Source organism: Pelodiscus sinensis, chromosome 6 (assembly GCF_049634645.1).
Source record: "Pelodiscus sinensis isolate JC-2024 chromosome 6, ASM4963464v1, whole genome shotgun sequence".
In the NCBI taxonomy this organism is placed as follows: Eukaryota; Metazoa; Chordata; order Testudines; family Trionychidae; genus Pelodiscus; species Pelodiscus sinensis.
This window is the reverse complement of record NC_134716.1, coordinates 82,746,117-82,752,116: the sequence shown is the minus strand read 5'-3', so window position 1 is coordinate 82,752,116 and position 6,000 is coordinate 82,746,117. Positions and strand designations below refer to the sequence as shown.

Sequence of the window (6,000 nt, the reverse complement as noted above, 5' to 3'; positions counted from 1 at the left end):
CTTATTTCTATTCCAATTTATCAGTGTTGTGGGGTAAATAAAAATTCTAGAACATTAAATATTTTGAAGTTATGGCTGTTTAAAGGATACTGAATGCAGTCAGTGTTCCATTCCCCAGTGGCAAGAGTTAGATGCATCACCAAATATAGGTTTATTTCAATATAGGTACATTCTTTTGCTTGAAGAAATATATTTACAAAATAACAATAAAATGTGAAGCACCTAGAACTAAGTTAATTGGATTACAAGTCTTAAGCCACAGATCATTTTCTTTCAAATAAAGAGAAAGCTTGTTCATTTCAAAACTAGCAGGTGTAACAGCCTACAGAACAGAGCTGAATCACAAGAGCGCACTACTAAATAAGTACAAAGAGTATGTCTGGACATGAAATTATCTTCCATTAAAAATCAGAGTGCAACATCTATATTTAAACAACTTTATTAACATAGTCAAGCAGTGATTAACATTCACATCTATTATGTCACATCATACAAATGTAAATACAAAATTACTACAGTACAATATATATTCTCTGCATGATCCAAAATATTTGGTGGCCCCAAAAACTCTTTAAAATTCAGCAGCTTATCAAAAATTAAAACCATATTCTATTTAAAATGAAGTTCTGTTAGTACAGAGGCAGACTTCAAGAAATATCACTCAATTTAGTACAGCTTGAGAGATTGCAGGAGGATATGTTTGAAGGAAACATTCTAACATGGCAGGTACAAGAAACATCAGATTTAAAGCTTCCAAGCAAAACTCATACAACCTAAGTTGTCAGCAGAAAGATCCAGTCATTTTGCTAATTCTAATCTATTTTATTTACTGCATCCAATCTTAACAGTTTTAGAAATTTTGGTATTAAGTAAGGTCAGTTACAACATATCCACCTCTTTTTCCTTATGAAATAATGTCCTATTAACAACAGGAAATTTCTACAACTAATACACAGTGTTGTCCAATCATTGCCCACACAAAAGTCACCCAGGTTTTCCCAGTTTTGTTGCTCACCCATAGAAAGGTATTTAAGGATAAAGTAGCTCAATGATATCAGCTTGCAGAAAAGAGACTTCACTTTAAGCCTTTAAATTGTCTTTTTATACACACATTTTAACCTCCTCTTTCATGAATACATTCAAATTTGTAAGTATCTTATTATTTTAGCATAACACATGTTGGAAAGGCAAGCCACAATGTACTTACTACAGTTTTCATTTAAAATAACTGATTTATCTCCAATAATTAAGCATAAAAAGAACCATCTACAGACAATGTTTTTGTATTGAAGGAGGCTGTCTAGTAAGCTGACAGATAGCAGTCATACTGGAGAATATACATATATACCTACAACTAGTGTCTCAAATGAGTACCCAAGATTAGCTATTAATTACATATTATTGGCAATATGTAAGCTAACTGTTGTATGCCAACAGCATCAGTGTCTAACTTAACTTTACTGCTGCTATGTAGTTTACAGCAGCCATTTCATTATAGAGCTGAACCTTTACCTAAGACTACAGTAAAAAAAGTTAGTCTGTAGATTCTATACAATATTTTAAAGGTCCATCAACTTGCATAAAAAGAATATTGAGAAGCCGTTAATGCCAAGTTATAATTTTTTAAAACATTTGAAAAAAATTCCTATGCAATGCTGTATTTAAAGCACTATTTAAGTATTTTAGTTGCTGTTATGCGTGGATGCAATCTTCAAGGAAGATTGTTTTGCACCTTTATCTGTTAATACATTCAATATGAATAAAATAGGTGGCTTATGTGAAAAAAGTCATTGTTATTCTATAGCAGGTTAATTTAGATTGTAAGAGTTTAGACATTTATGAAATACATAAACTGATATAATTAAGATGTATTTTATACATATGTTGCGAACAAAAAGGGTACAAGTGCATTCACCTGAGATAAAACTAGCATCTGAATATTTCATCTCTGAGTAGCAATGAGTTTCAATTGAAGAAAGCCATTTAAAATTTAAAAAAATATACATATGATTATACATATATGCAGCTTAAGTAATTCAGAACAATGCTAAAGAAAGTTAAAAATCACAGTGTGTGTCAAGATTGTTTGCTACTTTAAAAAATCATAATGGCTATACATTTTAAACCCATTCTTTTAAAAGTGATCTTGTGGGTATAACCTCTAATAAGTAGCAATAAACTGAAAACATAGTAATTAGTTTATTATGATTTTAATTATCTACATACTGATTTAGAAAATAATCAAGGTTCAAAAAATTTACAAAATTGATCATTTTTACTTACATTGCCTAAAGTCATGAAATAGCCTACAAATTTTTTTTTTTTAATGAAAATACTTGTTTTCTGAATTCATAAAAATGAAGAACCGTGGTTCTGAACTTGAAGACTAACTTAACTGTAATTTAGAACCGCCAAGATGATGCATTTAAAATTTTAAAAACACTTTCTGTTACCAACTTAGGTTGATCAGCAGCTTTTGTTCACTGTTAGAATCCTTCAAAAAGGGAAACTCAAACAGGAAAAACAAGGCATATAAAAAACAGTAAACACTGACCCTCCTGAGGTTCCTACAACAAAAATATTCAAGTAGAAAATCTACATATCACTTAGCAGCGGCTATTTCTGTAGTTTCGCACACTAACAGCACTTTATTCAGTGTGTAAGGAGCAGATGAATTAAGCCGTGCTTTTAGCATGCCAAGATGCAGAAACACTGGAATGTAACAAAGACAAACGCACAATTCTATTGGTATAAACATTCAGTCGACATTCAAAAACTGTCAAAACTACACCACAAGAATTAAGATGCTTTTTATATATCCCATGATGCAACAATTTGAATTACAATGATTAATGCTGAATCAGAACTTTTCTTACCTCAAGTTATAACTTACGTCTTCTGCAAATGCCTATACTATTATGCATCAAGAATATCGTTTAATTTGCCTTAAAATATATCAGAGGATTTATAAAGTAATATAATTATGGCAATATTGTTTAATTTGTATTGGTTTTGATTATATTCCTTACTGCTATACCAGTTCACATCTGTAAACAGTCACATTTACAGATGCTCATTTAATATATACACATAAGTGGATATTAAGGGCTAATTTGACTGATTTTTTTCTCCAGTTAGTGGGGTTGCTGCAACTTTTACAGCTAAATTTAAATAAAATCCAAACACTACACTATAAAGTAGGTTTTTCTATTATATACATTTTTTTAATTTGAAAAGGCTGTAATTTTTTTTCCAGAAACTGTTGCCAAATATTTAACTGATAAAAGAAATTAAAACAAACTTGAGTTGAAGCATCCTACCTCATATTTTAATAGTCGGACATATTTTTAGTCAAAGAAACCTATTACCCCCTGACTTTAGAATTAATAGCTAAGGAAGAGTTGTAGATTCTAAAAAAGTAATTAAATTTGAAAGCAAATTATCACATGCAATTCTGATTAAATAAAAAGGAATAAGTACTAGGCATTACTGACTTTAGTCAGTACATGCCAAAACTATCTTCAAGCAACTATAATCTACTATAATTTTGAAAAGCACCCCCCACAAAAAAAAGGAATGTGTAAAACTTGTGCATGCTACCATGCATTAAAAAACCTCTTTAAACAGCATTTATTACATATCTCACACAGCTCAAACTTCTGTGCAATGGCTAAATTATTCAAACATTCTTAAAGAATAGAACCATGCAAAGAAGATTAAGTTCTTACAAAAACTGTTATCCAGTATTCATTCTGCAATGCAACAGTAAGAAACTAAAACTATAAAAAGGCTGTTATGGCTTAATTTTGTTTTATAGATTAATTATGCAGCACTTGAAAAATGGAAAGGTGCGGCTTCACCTCTGACCAGCAGAGTTAAAATCTCTCCATTTTCCATTATCATCATGGGATACTCTTTAGGCATTCTAAATTAATAAAGACTTGCACTTTCAGATGGACACAAGATCAAGTGTACCAGTTAGGTTTTCACATTCACAGTACATAAGAAAATACACATGGAAGGAAAAGTAAAGGGTTAACTTAACAAGGATTTATTCACAGGAATACACGTAAGTAGAGAAAAACAACAGAAAAGCCAAACAAATGAAATGAAGAGGATCCAAACAAACTTTCACTCTGTAGCTTTTAACCTGCACCCTTGTGCACTTAACTACGACACAAAGGGCCACCAACATGCGCCGATACAGTGTAGATACCCTGCATTACATCCATTAACTTAAACATCTCTTAAAGATCATGCTTTGAACAAAAAAGGTAATATGTTGAGTGGAAATAAACAATGAAATATAGCAATCATGTCATCAACTTCTACAATTGTCTTTACTTGCCAACTAACATTTATGCACCCTTTAACAGGTCTTCTTACCACATAACTCATTTTTAGAAGAAGTTCTGATAAAATCACTAGTAGTATATAACCATGCAGAAAGCACATCACACTGACAGCACAGAGGCAAATATTTTGCACAGCTATATCAGCTTTCCACATTGTGCTGGTTACACACAATACAATATCAATCTTATTCTTAACAGATCCTAAAAGGTATTTCAAGGCCTAATTGTAAACTACATTACTTTATTATCTATATTCTTAATAAAAATAAAATCCACAATTTAAAAAAAGGAATTTTAAATGCAGGGCCATATTAAATTGGTAAACTGCAACACAAAACTGGCGCAACATAAGTAAAAGTATACCAATCTCACTCTATGTGATTGATGCAAGCATGCTACTTTCCCACTAATTTAAATTACTTCTGATTACTATGAGCCAGAATGCATGCCTGAACCTTAAACTGCACGTTAAGAATAATGCCTTACTCTAGAAATTAAATCTAATGAAGTACAACCATCAAATCATATCTACTACTTTAAAGTTTTTAATGTAAAATTAAGATGTCAATCTTTCCTTGGAAATGCCCCTCCCCCACCCCCAAAAATGAAAGGAGTGACTCATTTGGCATCTTGCAAGTTGCTTCATTTTGTTAAAGTTAACCTTTATTATGGGGTTTCTATATTGTACACTGCAGGTGCCAGTTCCTAATACAGGTAGCAAGCTGCATTTTAACTGTACTAACTTCATTTGTGTAGTTCTTCATTAACATGCAAATACCTAGGAATCCCATCAAGTAGGATGAAATAATGAGAAAACCCTTACTTAACAAAAAGCCTTTGCTGTTTATAAACCCCCGCCCCCATTCTTAGGTTTACTTTATTGTGCGCAAAATAGTTTTCCTTTTTACGTATCACTATGGTTCAATTATATGGTTCTTGTTTTCCCCACAATATTCCAGAATGTGCTGTTTTGTGAATAGGTTCTCTTTTTTGCTTCTTCACATCCAGTGCAGAGTTGTAACAGGAGACAGATTTCCACCCACAAAGGCTCCAGATGTTAAAACGTTTCCCAACATCGACTTAATACAGTGACGGCAACACCTCCCTCCCGCCCCTCCCAGTAGGCTTGGGATTGTACTGTATTCCCTACTGGTTTACCCTTCCCCCCAGTAAAGGGTAACATTTTCCCTGGGTGCAGAGGCTCCCTCATAGTCGCCTAGACTGAAGGACCTGTAAAAGAAAAATAGCACAATTAAGTGTTTAGAAACAGAATTAAATTTACTAAGGTATGCAAGGTCAAAAATAAACACACATTTTATGGTAAACTTCCACTATTTTTTAAATAGATACAGCATTCAGATTTCAACAACCTTAATATATAAACACACACAATACATTTTCATAGTTTCAGAGGATAGGTGTTATTTTCTAAGTTTTTTCAGTTACAGACCAACAGTCTTGCAGCACCTTAGGGTGTGTCTAAACTACACCCGTCAGCAGAGGATATAAATTAGACAAATCGAAAGTGCAAATGAAGCGGGGAGTTAAATATCCTGAGCTTCATTTTCATAATGGCAGCCGCTGCTTCTTTTTGAAAGGGGGCTTTTCAGAAAAAATGGCTGTTTAGATGGTGCATTTTCGACAG

The 6,000-nt window shown here is 32.5% G+C and overlaps 1 protein-coding gene across 3 annotated transcripts in view; it reads right to left on the bottom strand.

Annotated features, from left to right (window-relative positions):
• Positions 1-423: 423 nt before the first annotated feature.
• The window catches only part of TNPO1 (transportin 1), a 208,201-nt gene continuing 202,624 nt past the window's right edge, over positions 424-6,000 (bottom strand). For all 3 annotated transcript variants that reach the window (XM_006124293.4, XM_025185277.2, XM_006124294.4), the window contains exon 25: positions 424-5,585. The gene's annotated coding sequence lies outside the window, so the exon portion shown is untranslated. The remainder of the gene's footprint in view (positions 5,586-6,000) is intronic.